Below are 17,929 nucleotides of genomic sequence, written 5' to 3' on the forward strand. Positions count from 1 at the left end.
ATTATTGTGAAGATTAAACAAGGTGAAAACTCCTGGCACGTTCAGCAGCTACTACATAGGTGTTAGTTTTGTTACTGCGAACCTCTCTCACGCTTTGGGTGCCCACCAAATGTCCCTTTAGTGTGCACGGACTCGTGTCTTCTTCCAGGAGAGGGTAAGGAAAACTGCCCAAACTTTCAGTTGCATGGAACAAGTACCTTCATTGGTTCATGTATTTCTCGGACAGATACCTACGAGTTCCCACAAGGTACCAGGCCCTATGCTTTGGAGAGTCAACGTGACATTCCGCCTTGGCTACCACCTGCATTCACCAGGAGAGCACACAGTGGGTGCCTTCCCTGCATGGTGAACAGGAGCAGCCGAGTGTAGAAATGAAAGAGTTTTATAAGGCCAGCTGGACCCCAGGGTGGTGCTGTGCCAGGTATAACGCCAGAAGCTTCCCATCATACTTTAACACTCTAGTGAGGGGATTTGAGCCAGAGCCAAGACTGGGATTTAGTGAGCTATTTTATTGGAGGTTTTACTGCCTCCTTCTAAAGCCCATTGATTCCCCTAGTGTTTACCCTTTCTCAACATCAGCTGTGACTGGCTGATTTTTTAAGATCACTATTCACACCCTCTCAAACATTAGAACAATGAACTGCCCAGTTCAAGTTCTAGATTTTCTCAATTCCAGAGGAAAGAAAACGACTACTACATGTGTGTGATTTTGTCCCTGGGAGCAACTATGAAATATGCAGCATTCTCCTTCTAGCTGGGAAATCACTTTAAAAATATTATCTCTAATTCATCTTCATGTTTTCAACAGGGAGTTTGTTATTCCCATTTCCCTGATGGAGTAACTGAGAGCAGAGTCGGGAGACAGCTTGCTCAGGGACCAAGAATGACAGAATGATTTGGTGGTGGGGCCAAGATTGAGTTCTTATTTCCTGCCTCTCAATCCATTGCAACCCAGGAATGACCTTTCTGGGCAATGTTAGAAACATGACCATATGAAATGGAGAATTTAGATTACAATTCCCTGGACCATATCCAGGACACTAAAATGAGTGTGTTGCTCTTGTGAAATGCATTCTAAGAATTATTTACTCTTCTGAATGTAATTTAGGATGAAACAGATCTTCTACAGAGGCTCCAGGCTAATCCCAGCTTCCTTCCCCACCCAAGCCCTATGGACAATGACTTGCAATCCATGTCAACAAAGATTTAACCCCTACAGTGTGCAGGGGACTGCTGTCCTGGATGTTTATAAACAAACCGGGTTGAGAAGGAACCACCCTTGAAAGAACGGCATGAGGATGAATACAAAGATGAAATGTCAGGCCCCAGCCTGTACATGAACGGCCTTGTATATGTGAGTGGCATATCCCATTCTCCAGCTGACCTATCGGGAAGCCTAGGGACAGTAGCGACACTTTTAGCAGCGGTGGCAGGCCTCCTGTCTGCATTCCAGAGTGGCTCCTACTCCCCTCCAATTTCAAATGACTCCTTATTTCAGGCAGCTTCTCTTGCCCTGGGACTTGGCCTTGATGTTTGCACTTTGGTTTTCCCTGCATTTTGTTCTCAAGGCCTCAGGTTTGGACTCATCTCTGTGGCACACCCCCCTCCCAACTCCTCCATTTTTCTAAGCCCAAACTGATCTGAGGTCCCCTTTTAAAAATTTTGGGTCAATTTAGCAGATATGTCTTGAGTGTCCAAGAGATATGAGGTTGCTACACTAGAATTTGCATATCACTCAATAACAAGAATGATACTGTTTTCAAGGAATTTGTAATTTAATAGAGAGGATGAGAAAAGAACTCATTAGGTTTCTTTCAAAAAAAAATGGAGGAAAAATACCTCTTGGCCACATGCATATTTGAACAAAGGCAGAAGCTTGCCCAAATTCTTTCTAGAAATAACTGTATTGGTTGAAGGTGGGTGCAAAAGAGGATAAAAGCATGGTAAACATTGGTTGAATTTTAGTTCCATGGTGGACTGAGTGAAAACGTTTACAGATGTTGATACATGTTTGCTTGCTTTTTCAATTACACTGAAGCAAAGTTCTATCAACAGATGTTGCCCAGGGCCAATGGGAGAGAACCAACCACAGAGAAAGAGAGCATTAAGATTATTGTATTAGTCAGTTTGGGCTGCCATAAAAAATACTAGCCTCGGTGGCTTAAGCAACATAAATTTATTTTCTCACAGTGTTGGAAACTGGAAGTCCAAGATTAAAGTGTCAGCATGGTTGGTTTCTGGTGAGGGCTGTCTTCCTGGCTTGTAGACAGCACCAACATGCTGCAACCTCACATCACAGGGAGAGAGAGAGTGCAAGAGAGAGCAAGCACTCTGGTGTCTCTTCTCATAAGGGTACCAATCCCACCATGAAGCCCCCACCCTCAGGACTTCATCTAACACTAATTACCTCCCAGAGGCTCCACTTCCAAAAACCATCATATCATGGGCTAGGACTTTAGTTAATTTTAATTTTTAGTTAATTTTAATTTTAATTTAAATTTAATTAACTTTAGTTAATGTTAATTTTGGGTGAACAAAATTCGGTCCATGGCAGACATATAAATTATTTTGTCAAATTTCAAATCAAAGCTAAATTTTCTCCAAGATTATACTGCTTAGCATGGAATTAAATGAAATAATAAATCTGAAATGCTCAGAAGAGTGTCAAGTCCATAATACAGACTACATCACGATTTGCTAATATTTTTGAAATCCTATTTGAGATAACTTTAAACACCAGAAATCTGTAGAACTATTCTTGTAAATTACTTACTTATGTTGGCATCATTATCACCTTAGTATTCTTACCAAAATGTCTGGGAGAACAGTTAACTTTTCACTTCCCATTTTATATGTGCAACCTTCAATAGTAAGATAATTAAGTTGTATGGGAGATTTAGAAAAACTGTACTTGCAATTTTAATGGCCTTTACTTAATTTTTTTAACAACATTGAAAGAAAGGTATTATTATGACCCTTGCCCTAATTTAAAATGAGAAAACCTAGGCTCAAAGGGATTAAGTGTTCAAGGTCACCTAGCAATGTAGCAATGAAGAGGCAGTGTCTGTACTCCACCCAGGTCACCTCCCACCATGGTCAATGCTCTTCTTCATCCGTAGATGCCTTTTTAGAAAATAAAACCCCTCCTCTTGAGGATCACTGGACAGTGCGCTACCTACTGGAACAAAGACCAACCAGATGCTTCGGCAGTGATAGCAGACTAGGTATGGACTAATATGTAGTATTAATGAACACGTTCCCCACACATATTCTCACATACATCATTCACCTGTGCCCTGAATAGCTGCCCATAATCCAAATACTGCAGAAACAGGGAGCAGGAAGACCAAATTCCTTGACTTCAGAAGGCGTTATCCAGAAATAAGACAGAAAACATCTAAATAGAGCTATAAGCTGGCAGCATTCATTTTTCCCTATCTGCATCCTCCCCCACTTCCAAGCCCAATAGATAACGCTCTGTAAGCTGGGTAGAGAGAAGAGAGTTGAAGAGGAAATATGAGGATCAGATGCCTACCTTTGTCTGTGTTTTGTGAATGAATACTTGCTATATTAGCTATTGTTTTATGCCAAGTACTTTATACATATCCTCTCATCTAGTCATAATGACTTTATGATGTATTCATTACTGTCCCCACTATGTGAGATGGAAGAGACTCGGTATCTACCCCTGGTCAGTTTTAATCATCAACAAAGCCAGGATTTGTATCTGCATCTATATGAATCCAAAACATGCATTCCTGGGACTGGAGGGGAGAGATTATCCAATACACCATTTGTACCTTTGTCTTTTAAGCCCCTTCCTACTTGGCCCTTTAAAAATGCAAATATAGCCTTTTTCCTCCCCTTCACCAGACACTCCCTACAAGGCAAGTTTATCTTTGTGCTTAGAAACTCCCACCAGGAGAAAGCCTCAAGAGAAAACAGTTGATTTACAACCCAAAGTCCCGCTACAAAAACTCTCTCCCACCTGGGGAGTTTTGGGCCTGGTCCTGTCCACAAAGGCACCAACAGTCACCAGCTCTACAGCTCAGTAGATAAAGCACCAGAGCTAGCACTTGGATGCCCCCCTACCTGCTGACTTCCTCCTCTGTGTGCCTTCCCCTTTAAAAGTATCCAGTTTCTGCCCCATAAGCAAAGTGGTCCCCTTAGGCAGGAATCCTGTACTTTTTCCCCTAAACTGACTTTGGAATAAATCACTTTCTTTACACCAGACCTCACTCTTGTTAATTACACTCTGCAAGCCACACCTACATATCCTCTCTACACAAAAGCATATTGATATTCCCAAAGCACTGAATTCCGTTCCCCTCCTTCTTTACAGGTGTGCATAAAAGCACTAACTCCTGATAACTAGACTTCAGCTTTCAAAGCTGTCCTTTCCTTTAGTAGGCATGAGCAGGTAGGGTAGGCTCAGAGGGCTTCACAGGCCCTGGAGAGCAAACAAGATATTGAATTTGTGGGGGCAAGCCCTTTAAAAGGTCTGTGAGACCAGCAGTTCTTTCTTTACTCATTAAACATGTTTGCTCATGACCTATGTGACTTCAGACTTTGGACAGCGTGAGAGTGTGGAAGAGATATGCTGGCTGACCTCACATGTTTGGGGAAGGGGGAGCACTGTACATCACAGAATATCTCTTGTTCTCAAATCGTCCTCCTCTAAACACATAGCCAACTGCAACCACACAATGTGTTCACCTTGCCTGCCACCTAGACAGAACCGATTTATCAAGACAGGGGAATTGCAATGGAGAAAGAGTAATTCATGCAGAGCTGGCTCTGTGGGAGACCAGAGTTTTATTATTACTCAAATCAGCCCCCCCAAGCATTTGGGGATCAGAGTTTTTAAAGAATTTTGTGTATAGGGGCTTGGAAGTGGGGAGTGCTGGTTGGTCAGGTTGGAGATGGAATCATCGTGGGTTGAAGTTAGGTTTCCTTAATGTCTTCTGTTCCTGGGTATAATGGCAGAACTAGTTGGGCCAGATTACAGGTCTGGGTAGTGTCGGCTGATTCATCAAATGCAGGGTCTGCAAAATATCTCAAGTGCCGAATTTAGGTTTTACAATAGTGATGTTACCCCCAGGAGCAATCTGGGGAGGTTCAGACTCTTGGAGCCAGAGGGTGCATGAGCCCTAAATTGTAATTTCTAATCTTGTAGCTAATTTGTTAGTCCTGCAAAGGCAGACTGGGCCTCAGACAAGAAGGGGGTCTTTTTGGGAAAGCACTCTTATCAATTTTGTTTCAGATTCAAACCATGAACTGAACTCCTTCCCAAAGTTAGTTCCACCTATGCCCAGGAATTAATGACAGCTTAAGGGTTGGAAGCAAGATAGAGTTAGTCAAGTCTGATTTATTTCACTGTTATAATTTCCTCAGTTACAATTTTGCAAAGGCGGTTTCACAACCAGCACCACTGTTTTCGTATCAGATTGCCCATAGTACTATAAGAAAAAGGGATTCCTTACCTGAACAAGGGACAAAAATCAGAAAATCATTGTCCTGATTGGATGTAGCCTTGGGGGTTACATTTTTATTTCATACTTAATCTTTGGAAATGAGAGAGAAAGGATAATTCCAAAACTGATTTTGGGGACAGAGAGAAGCAGAATGATACTTCAAATCCCTCTCATTCACAATATCGACAATTTTCCAAGTAGCAATTGTGAACCCAGAAAATCTGAGACAAGTCTCAGTTAATTTAGAAAGTTTATTTGCCAAAGTTGAGGATGCACCTGTGACACAGCCTCAGGAAGTTCTGACAACATATGCCCAAGGTGGCCGGGGCACAGCTTAGTTTTATACATTTTAGGGAAACATGAGACATCAATCAATACATGTAAGAAGTACATTCGTTCCATCCAAAAAAGTAGGGACAACTCAAAGCAAGCCCCCTTTACCATATGGGCTTCCACGTCACAGGTAGGTGAGAGACAAATGGTTGCATTCTTTTGAATTTCTGATAAGTCTTTCCAAAGAAGGCAATCAGAATATACATCTATCTCTGAGCAGAGAAATGACTTCGAATAGAATGAGAGACAGATTTGTCCTGAGCAGTTCCCAGCTTGAAGGGGCTCAAGATATTTTCCTTTCACATTTCCCCTCTTTTGTTTTTAAAAATCTTTTGGAGAAAGCATTTTAGAAGAAAATGAGTCTCTGGCCTCAGGTTTCATCTGATCTCTCAAGGCTAGGACTGTTTATTCCTAGACAGGTGTGTCCCAAAAGCTTATTTTTAGCAGGCTGTGAAGTCTCATGTCCTATGAAGAGAAAATTGGGGGAAGAAGGGAGAAAAACAACAATAAACAAAAGAACAATCCTGGAAAAATGTATATAGGCCATATTACTCTGAAGTCCATATATTAGTAGGCAGGTATGCAAGTGGCTTATGTATGTAAATAGGTTGCTGTTATTTTCTTCTGAAGTTTAAGTTGCCTGGCTTCAGTTCACAGGGTTTTAAGAAAGCAAAACTTAGTTTTCAGTGATTTCAAATTGGGAAAAACTTGAAAAAAAAGAAGGAAAAAAATTGAAAACATTATTTTGAAGACTTGTAGCCAAGAAAAATTAGAATTCAATTCAAACAGTAGAAAATAATAGAACTTGAAAAAAACATCAGGCAAGACTACAATCTAACAACAGGGTTACTATAGTTTTGAAACATAATTTTTATCTCTCCAGCTTCCCATTTGTACTGAAGACAAATTATGGCAGGACTGGTTTGCTTTATTATACTTGGCCTAATTATTTGTATACAGTGTGGCAATTATATATATGTGTGTGTGTGTATATATATATATTTTTCTTTTCTTTTCTTTTACAAAGGTTTTTAAATTGGCTTTGATGGAACTTATTTCATAAGAAGAATCTCAGATGAGATTTTTTAAATCCAAACCAGGCATGGATTTGTGTCATCAAATATCTATGAGTTGGGTGAATTTCCTCTCCTCTTGAGGTTTTAAGATAAACCTGGGGCTTGTGGGCCTGTCAGAAAGTGACATTCATTATTTACCACAAGTCAGAAACCCTGTATGCAAACTGTATACACAAAATTTGAGGACAGTTTTTCCAAGAGTTTTATTGGCTCCATAAGTCAAGTTTGATTCCTTAAAAGAAAGCACACCATTCCAGTCAAAACCTTGGTGAAATAACCACTTTCTCCAATTGTTTCCTGTTACAAATGAAAACAGATTCTTATGGCACTTATGCAAATAACTGTATTGCCATAAGTTAAAAATACTCACAAATAGTTTCCAAATTCTGAAGAAATCAGGTAGAGAGAAAGAAATATGCTCCTAATTTTGTTCATACAAGTATTCTGAGTTGTTAAAAGCTGTCAATAGCATAAAAGAAAAGTTTTAAGACTCTGAAAAACAAAACAAAGGATCAGCAAACATTTTAAGCAAAAAAGTCAAAAAGATTAGTTCAGTCCATGTAGTATATTCCTGTTCTTCTTGATATTCATGAACATTTTAGCTCTCCATGAGTCCTGAAAGTTTTTCCTCTATTCTGATGTCACAGTCTCCAGAGTTATCAGAAACCTGCATTCAAGAGCACCTGTTAAGAGTTTTATAGCTGATTATAAAACCACCTTCTAAAGAGGACCAAAATAAGATAACAATTGTCCGTGGATGACAAAAAGTTTTAGGGCAGCCTTAGTCAAAGACACAGTTGACAAGGAAATTTGTTACCTCTATAGCACACAATGATTTTACCATAATAGTTATGATTATTACTGATAATGTACACTAAGTTATATCAGAATTATAGGAGTTTCCCATAATTTTGGAATACATAACAATAACCTATTTATACAAATATAGCCCAAAGGAAACCAAACACCATTGCATATTCCTGTATAATTTTTGTACCAAATAATCAAATTATGTAGCATTTTTTGGACTTTAGGGAACCTAATATCTTAAAGAATTAATTAGGTCATAAAAAGACATAATTTATAATTTTATTTTGGAAAGTTTGTCAAACATCAAAGGTTTTAAACACTTGATATCACAAAATAGAATCACAGGTCATAGTAAAATAAGTCATTCATTTAACCAAAGTGATAACGCAAATATTTACAAAAAAAAAAAAAAAAACCAGACAAACACTTTTATTCTTTGAGACAGAAGGCTTAATTTTCCAAACAATAAACCCTAATAAAAACAGCACGTAATCCCAGCACTTTGGGAGGCTGAGGCAGGCAGATCACGAGGTCACGAGATCGAGACCATCTTGGCTAACATGGTGAAACCTCATCTCTACTAAAATTACAAAAAATTAGCTGGGTATGGTGGTGGGCACCTGTAGTCTCAGCTACTTAGGAGGCTGAGGCAGGAGAATGACATGAACCCAGGAGGCGGAGCTTGCAGTGAACTGAGATTGTGCCACTGCACTCCAGCCTGGGTGACAGAGTGAGACTCCATCCGGAAAAAAAAAAAAAAAAAAAAAAAAAAAGCCAGCATGAGGCCAATTAATTTTTTTTTCAAAATTTTATAAACAATCTCTAAAATTTTAATCTTGACTGTAAGATATAGCTTCCATAAGCCTTTTATAATCTTTATAACCTTTATATAGGAGTTGGTTAATGCTTCAAGAAAACCTTGTTAATCTGACACAGGGGCCCATATGCTTGTCTTGCCTTGGTGTGCCTTTAACATTAATGATTAACTTATAGAGAAACAGAACTTATTTTATCTTTCAAAATTGACCCTTACAATCTTATGTGTCCATCTCTCCCTCAGTAGTGCCTGGGCCTTGAGGAGTTGAATAGCTTTAATTTATTGCCCCATGTGTCAGGAATGCAGTTTATTTTGATTAGCATCTTCTATCAGGCCTGAAGATGAGGTTTAATTGCTGTCAGTGTTTAAGATTTAGCTGGACTTGGTGTCCTTTTTAGACCCAGGAGTCAAAACCCTGTAACTCAATGTCACAAGGACTTTAAAAGCACATACAGGAAGATACATGGTTGTAATAACCTTAATTTTTTTTTTTTTTTTTTTTTTTTTTTGAGACGGAGTCTCGCTCTGTCGCCCAGGCTGGAGTGCAGTGGCCGGATCTCAGCTCACTGCAAGCTCCGCCTCCCGGGTTCACGCCATTCTCCTGCCTCAGCCTCCCGAGTAGCTGGGACTACAGGCGCCCGCCACCTCACCCGGCTAGTTTTTTGTATTTTTTAGTAGAGACGGGGTTTCACCGGGTTAGCCAGGATGGTCTCGATCTCCTGACCTCGTGATCCACCCGTCTCGGCCTCCCAAAGTGCTGAGATTACAGGCTTGAGCCACCGCGCCCGGCCAATAACCTTAATTTTTTAAAAAAATTTGTCTCAGTTTTTTTTTTTTTCCTAAGCAAGCCAAAACTTGATGACAATATGACAACTAGATCATATTAAAGTTTTTATTTTAATATAAATCCTCTTATTGTGACTTATGCAGCCTGTTCGTGACATGCTTGGACTTTCTGGTTTGTCCTGGACATCTCTCTTTCTTAAACAACCAATCATTTAATTATTTTATTTTAAAACTGCATTTACCATACAAGATTCTTTCTCATATAAAATTATTTCTCTTTAAGTTTTCTTATCACAAAATGAACCTGTTTATTGTTATGACTTTCTTTACATCTCGTTTTATTCTCTGGTTCCTTTTACCTTGTTTTATACATAACCTTTAAATAAGTTTGGAATTAGACAAAACTTGTACAACTTTCTTTTAAAAAAGGGACACCCCCTTTTTTTAAGCAAGAATGTTTTCCTACAATATATGTTTCTTGGAAAATACCCACATAATAAAATGTCTATTGTTTAATTTAATATAACTTTATATTCTAAATTATGATCAGTTTGTCTACAGGTGTTTATCCCAGTACATTTACCTAATTATTTTATTTTAATTGTTTACCTAGATTATTTATGAAAACTGTGATAGTCATGATTTAAAGTGATAAAACCACCATTTCAAAATTATAACAAAGATGGTGAAAAAAAGATTTGACATAATTGACTCCATCTTGTTGTTAACCTCCAAGCTACCCTTGTTCATTCCTAGGCATAGGCCAAACTAACTTTAGGAGGAACTTAGTTTATAGTTTAACTTTGAAACAAACAGTCCTTTCCCAAAACAAACATCCTTATTGCCTGTGGACTAGACTGCCTAAAGTCAAAAGATTAGAATTCATAGTAATCTTACTAAATTTAAGATGCAGCTATTTTCATTAAACCAGTATCAATGTCTTATTTATTAAAAATTACAAAAGCAAAGATCATTCTGTTTGGGGCTGGGTTTATAATTTTGTAACCCTTGTGCCAAATTTTGACACCTTATAGTATTTGGCAGGGATAAGAATGAAATTGCTTGACTAATAAATGCAAATAAAAATGTATGCTGGCAATTCTTAAGACATTTCTCATATTACTTTACCAATAATTTTAAAGCTAGCTTATTTATTAAAGATTTTACTTAAAATACATAAACTTGAAAAAGCATTTGACTAGTCTTTGCTTTTTTAGTATCTGACTTAGGCACTTTTTTTTAAAGTCGATTAATTAGAGCTCTTTTATATTTTTTTTAGCAGTGAAACTTTGTGTACACACACATAAATACAGAGACATATTAGGCATGCTGATAAAAGTATATTTTATTTTCACAAAACATTTTTTTTCCTATCTTAGACTTTCAGATTCCTGATAACCTGTTTTACCACCCTAGGCTGTTGTCAACTAAATAGCCTTAAATTTGCATATTAAAGGAAGCAGCTCATGTGAAAGTCAAATAGCAAAAATTACATTGTAAGATGCAGAGAGAAAAAGGTTGGGTTATATAAATTATAAAGAACTTTTAAATAGATAAATACACATGTACACACACACATACAAGAAGTTCCTACAGTTTTTACTTCAGAACTTTTAGCCATGAGATAAATACAAATTTACCAGCTTGCAAAAAGAACTTCTTGGGTCTAAACAGTGGTTTTTATCTTAATGGAAATATAATGGAAATATAACAGCAGATTCAGAGCAGGAAGAAAAGAAAAACAGGACTTAGGGACTCCATAGTTTGCAGGTCGACCTTAGGGCTCTTTTTTCTTAATGTAAATGTGCACAAAGACTATATTATTTCCATTTTATGTAAACTTTGGCAAGTAGAGGTGACATAAAACCTATGGAGTGCTCAAAAGGGGGTCATTCTCCTTGTTTTCTCCTCATTCTTAGATTGTTTCCTGCCTTTTTTTTTTTTTTTTAAATGGAGGAACGGAGTTATGGTCTAGGGCTTTTCTGTGGTGGATCAATATATGCTGCTTGTGAGCAGGACTCCATGGTGTGTCACCACTGAGTCATCTCCACCCTTTTACATGTCTCAGTTTCTCTCTCCAAAGGTCTATGACCTCACAGAAGGCTCAAAACGCTGGGTGATCAGTCCTCATATGCGTTTCCCGGATGAGCCATTTTTAAAATTAATTTTTGTTGGGGATTTCCATGCGGGGCTGCTTCACATCATGGAGGGGATCAACCCCCAGACACTCCCATGAGGTCTTGGTCATCCAGGGACATCCTTCGGCTGGGAGGAGCAAACTGCCCTTTCCTTCAGAGCTGAGAAGGCTCAGTCTCTTATTATGAAAACAACGGTTCAGTTCCTCATGCAAATGCACACAGACAAACCAAATTAAGATTAAATTTGGGAGAAAAAGCAATAGAGAAGACCCTTTAGAATGTATCTTCAGACTACAGTTAGGATCCTTAAACAACAACTTCAGACAGGAACAAACAACAACAAAAAACCCCAACAATATGATCACTGAGCCCTCTAATGGTAAGCAGAAATTAAGACCAGTTTGTTGTTCATCTTAACTTTAACCAAGACAAGCTCCAATTCAGTTACTTACCTAGAGATGGGTCTCAGGCTGAAGACTGCTCTCTAGCATCCTAGAAGAAGGGAAAAAAACAAAACAAAAAAAAACCTCATCTTCCTTGTTGGAAGCCAGCTCAAACTCCATAAAGGAGTTACCTGCCTTCCATCATCATGGAAGCAAGAAATACCTGCCTTCCTTATGTTGGAAGCAAGTAAAACTCCGAAAACCAAAGAGGAGCTGTACAGCAAAATAAACTTTAAATCTCAACCAAATTTGGGGAGATCTGGGATTCTCTGGAGGGGGTACACTCAGACCTCAGCAAATTGTCCTATTGGTTTGAGTCATAAAGTTAGTTTGTGCTGGTACCAAGCACCGACAGGAGATTTGTGAAAGATCAGGGGCACCTCCACTCAGAATCCCCCCACGGTTACCAAAATGTGAACCGAGAAATCTGAGACAGGTCTCAGTTAATTTAGAAAGTTTATTTTGCCAAGGTTGAGGATGCGCCAGTGACACAGCTTCAGGAAGTCCCGGTGACATGTGCCCAAGGGGATAGGGGCACAGCTTGGTTTTATACATTTTAGGGCGACATGAGACATCGGCCAATATAAGTAAGAAGTACATTAGTTCCATCCAGCAAGGCCCTCCCCCGTCCAACCTTGGGGGCTTACAGGTCATGAATAGATGAGAGATAAATGGTTGCATTCTTTTGAGTTCCTAATAAGTCTTTCCAAAGGAGGGAATAAGAATATGCATCTATCTCTGTGAGCAGAGGGGTGACTTTGAATAGAATGGGAGACAGACTTGCCCTGAGTAGTGCCCAGCTTGAAGGGGCCTGAGACATTTCCTTTACAGAATCATGACACTTTCTTCATTATCTATAATTATAAACTTTGGAAAATCAGAAAGAAAAAGGAGAATGAAAGGAAAAAGAGGAGAGTGGCAGCGATAGATGAGGTGAATTCATTTGTGAGTGGTTTTTATTTGTACACGAAATTGTATCACTAATTCAGGGTCCATATTTAACTATCTCTCTATTAAATTTTCCATTTAACCCTGATAAAAGAAAAATCTCAGCTGAATTAAATTTAAAGGAGTTTAATTGAGAAGTGAATGATTCCCAAATCAGGCAGCCTCCTGAGCCAGAATAGGCTTTGAGACTCCAGTGCAGCACATGGTGGAAGAAGATTTATGGACAGAAAAAAAGGAAGGTGATATACAGAAAACAGAAATGAGGCACAAAAATAGCTGGATTGGTTATAGCTCAGCGTTTGCCTTATTTGAACACAGTTCAAAGAGTTGGCCACATTTGATTGGCCAAAACTCAGTGACTGGCACAAGTGTAGGCTATGGTCTGTTTACACCTTCATTTATTAGAGTTCACGATGTATAGAGAAACCTTTAGGTTGAACTTAAAATATGTAAGGAGGCAGCTTTAGGCTAAACTTGTTTGAACAACCCATATCTTATGCACGTATTATCAGGAAATCCAGAATCTTGTTTTTGAATTCTCCTCCCCCGCATCTCAATACCCTCAGATTGTACAAGAGTTCCAAGAACTTACACATTATCTTCTGGTGAGAGAATTGAACATTTGCCAGATCCACTAATCACTGTAGGCCCTACAGGAGTTGACAGCTACCCTTGGCTTCTGATGTTAAGATGGCCTTGCTTAGGTCACTGTAGTTCTCCATGCAAAGATTACAACCCTTTTAAACTCACATTTCCTTACTCAGCCATCATCCTCCAGAGCACTGTTAAAGCAAACTAGATATGACCTGAGAAAGACTCTGTATTTCTATATTTGAGTCCTTGTGGATGCACTGTAACCTAGCTTAATAGGCAGACAAGATTGAAAACTTAGGAGTGTGCACCTGCAACAATAGCTGAGTCTTGACCAATCCCAGTGGCCATACTTCAACCCCTCATACACTGATAAGTGGTCAAACTGTGCTCAAGTAAGGCAAACGCCAATCTGTAATGAATACAGCTGTTTCTGTACCTCACTTCTGATTTCTATACAACACTTTCCTTTTTTTGTCTATAGATTTGTTCTGACCACGAGGCATCCCTGTAGTCTCTCTGAATCTGCTGTGATTCTGGGGGCTGCCCAATTCACGAATTGTTCATTGCTCAATTAAACTCCTTTAAATTTAATTCAGCTGAAGTTTTTCTTTTAAAGGCACAAACATTGGTGCCTAGGTGCTTGTGTCTGGAGGACCTCTCGCTATGAACCTTATGATGTGTGCCCAAAACTACCCTCCTCTACTCTGACAGATTGCATCATTAGTCAGTTCTCCATCCCTCCTTATATCCATGTCCTTTGCCACATAACTTTGAGGTTTCTCTACTAAAGGGGCAGAGTGGCTAGGTGTAGTGGCTCATGCCTGTAATCCTAACACTTCAAGAGGACAAGGTGAGAGGATTGCTTGAGCCCAGCAGTTTGAGACCAGCATGGGCAGCATAGTGAGACCTCATCTCTACAGAAAATACAAAAATTAGCCAGGCATCGTGGTATGCACCTGTAGTCCCAGCTACTCAGGAGGCTGAGGTGGGAAGATCAATTGAGCCTAAGAGGTCAAGGCTGCAGTTAGCTGTAACCATCAACTGCACTCCAGTCTGGGCGATAGAGTGAGAACCTGTCTCATAACAAGGATAGCAGGGAGGGGCAGAATATATTTTCCCACTCTTAAATTTGGACTTGGCCATGTGACTTGCCTTGGCCAATAGAAAAAGTTGAAAACAGTGTGTTAGTTCTATGGCTGAGCCTTAAGAAGCCTCATGTATATTTGACTGCAGAACTCAGCTGAGCCACTGCAGTCAAGAACAGCCTAGATTGACTGAGCTCCAGCAAACCCGCACACATTTGAATGAGCCTATTGGAAATCATCAGAGCCTTGCTCCTGAGTCTAGCAAATATCAGCCAACCCTTAGTCAACTAAAAGACTCCTTAGCAAAATAGTCTGTATTGGTTTTTCCACTGATATTTTGTGGTTGTTTGTTTTACAGCATTAGTGTGGTCACTGTTAATTGGTCCATGGACTATCACTCCATGTTGAGCCCAGGCCATCATGATTCCCCCTTTCTTCAAGATAATTTAGTTTTCAGGGAGTTTATTGGTCTTCCCCATCCCTGGCCCTGGTTGGGGGCTCCCTTAGCCTGTGGAAGATCATTATAACTTTGGTCTTCGGAACACAGGGTTGAGATCTCAGCTCCTGTTTTCCCAGAAGCCCTCGTGATCCTTTTGCAAAAATGTCATAGCCCCTTACCAGAGCTTACCTTCCCAAGGAGATAGGCAAGTTTGTGAAGGCTCAAATATCAGAAAGTCTATTTATATCTTTCTCCCAGAGATGATAATCTGATTAGCCAATTCTTATGTAACTAACAGGTATTTTTCAGGCTATGCCTTTGTAGAGCCTTGAAAGCTTCTCTGTCTAGAAAAAAGTCTCCAACAGTACACTGTATTATATACATGTGTCGTGGTGTGGTACTCCACTACACATACAGTAGTCCCCCCTTATTCGCAGTCCACTGTTTCAGCTACCTGTGGTCAACTACAGTCTGAAAATAGTAAATGGAAAATTTCACAAATGAACAATTCCTAAGTTTTAGACTGCATGTCATTCTGAATAACATGATTAAATCTCATGCCACCCAGTCCGTCCTGCCCATGATGTGAATCATGCCTTTGTTCAGCATATCCACTCTGTACATGCTACCTACCTGTTAGTCACTTAGCAGCTGTCTCAGTTACCAGATGGAAAAACACAGTATATATAGGGTTTGGTACTATCTGCAGTTTTAGGCATCCACTGGGAGTCTTAATATATATTCTCCACAGATAAAGGGAAACTGCTGTATAATTGTAGGGTAGTGATTTTATGAACTAGCTTTACATTTAGGAAAAATGAAGCAGAGAAATGTTATATGTCTCCCCAAAATTCAAACACCTAAGGAAAGACAGAACTAGGATCAGAACTAAAATTTTCAAGTTCTCCATTCAGTTTGCTTGATGCTTAAACCATGTTGGGGTGTCTAAGGAATCCCAATAAATAGCTCTCCTCTTTGCCAATGTTCTGTACAAATTGAAAAAGGACTGGCAAATGGAAAACCAAAATATCCTTTGTTTCTGGTAGAGGCCGGGTTGGAGGATGTGGCAATCTGTTAGCCAAGTTGGTCTGCCTGTACTGAACTCCAATAAGGAAAAACCCTCCCTTAGAAGAGCAAAATAAAATGCTTTCTCTCTGTGAACAACTCACTCCCAATAAGGAGGAACATGGAGCTGAGCATGCCCAGAGGTATCCATCAGGTAAGATACTCCATTCACCCTGGAAGGGTGAGCAATGGAGACGAGGAGGACAGGAGTAACACTAAATGAGCTCCCTTTAACAAAAGGAAACATCATGAGTTAGGTAAAAATATTCTTACAATGCGCCAAATTTATTTAATGTCAATCTAAGTGAGGCCTCATTTGAAAAGTCCACATCTCACCCATCCAACTTCCATTAAGCCAGATAGATATGTCCTCTGCCTCTCTGTTAACAAAGACAACAGCAGTTTTTCAGACCTTAAACTCCAAAGTACTGTGAGGTAGAGTAGAATGGAGTGTATACTAAACCATCCTGAAATCACACCACCATATTCAACTATTAGTTCTGCCTCTGTATAAAATTGACCTGACTGACCCTGACGCAAGAAAAACCTCTGTGTTTCGTCAGTTTGTCAACTAATAAAAAACTACCTCAATCATAATACAGTTTTCATTTCTCGTTCCATTCCCACCCTCAGATGTAGTATTCTTTTTTTTTTTTTTTTTTTTAGACAGAGTCTCTGTTGCCTAGGCTGGTGTGTAGTGGTGCAAACTTAGCTCACTGCAACCTCCGCCTCCTGGGTTCAAGCAATTTTCCTGCCTCAGCCTCCAGAGTAGCTAGGATTACAGGTGTGTGCCACCATGCCCGGCTAATTTTTGTATTTTTAGTAGAGATGAGGTTTCTCTATGTTGGCCGGGCTGGTCTCAAACTCCTGACCTCAGGTGATCTGCCCACCTCTGCCTCCCAAAGTGCTGGGATTACAGGCTTGAGCCACCACACCTGGCCGACAGTAGTATTCTTTTAAGCCCAAACAAATTTATCTTCTAGAAAAATTATCTGTTAGAAGAATCTGGATTTTAAATAGGTTGCCATCTTAGCATATTCCCAATTCATTATCAAATCCAGTTGCTTATTAGCTTCTTATAGCCAATGCACAATGCACAGTGTACATTTATAGAATAAGAATACATAGATGGATTCCTCAAATCAAGGCAGCAAAGATTACTAATGGTCAAAGCCTTTTATAAAATAGGTGGAGCACAGGAATGGTTCTCATCATATCCTGTCTCTGCCATCTTGATTCATCTACAGTAAAAAGGGGGAAGGGTGTGGGTGTAGAAATACGTGTAGATGTGTGTGTTGATGTGTGTGTGTGTGTGTGTGTTTGTGTGCGTGTGTTTCAAATTGCATTTTTTGGCTACATCTCCAGTGAGATGATTAAAGAACTTTAGCTCTTTGCAACCAGCCCAGCCAAAAGTTTGACTAGGCATCACTTTCCCAATATGGTTCTCATTTACTTTCAGCCTTACTCATTTATTATTTGTCTTACAGAGAAAAAGGCAGCAAGAAAAATCAACCTTGGGGTTCGTTAATTAGGCTTGCATTCTTGTTGATATATTTCAGGAAAACAATTGGTAACTTTTGCCCTACTCTCTGGAGAACCTTATAATGTGGTTCTATTCATTCATCAGGGCTCAGTGAAGCTTTGGGGCCCACCCCATTTGGTGATCCTTAAATCCTTTTACATATGGAATTGTGGACACCGCATCAGTTTTTAAAATGAATCTTTCTCCCTGCAGAGCTTCAGCAAGCAACCGCTAGGGTAATGTCAAAGATCTTCAGTGGTAAGAAGACAAGGAGCAAAGATTTTTATCTTACTTTGTGATTTTCATAATTAAAAAGAAAGAAAGAAAGAAAGAAAAGGTAAGCACTAGCTCTCTCACTGCCCTCACTCCCAAACACCAAGCATTCTAGTTCTGATTTCC

The sequence above is a fragment of the Papio anubis genome, chromosome 1 (genome assembly GCF_008728515.1).
Source record: "Papio anubis isolate 15944 chromosome 1, Panubis1.0, whole genome shotgun sequence".
Lineage (NCBI taxonomy): Eukaryota > Metazoa > Chordata > Mammalia > Primates > Cercopithecidae > Papio > Papio anubis.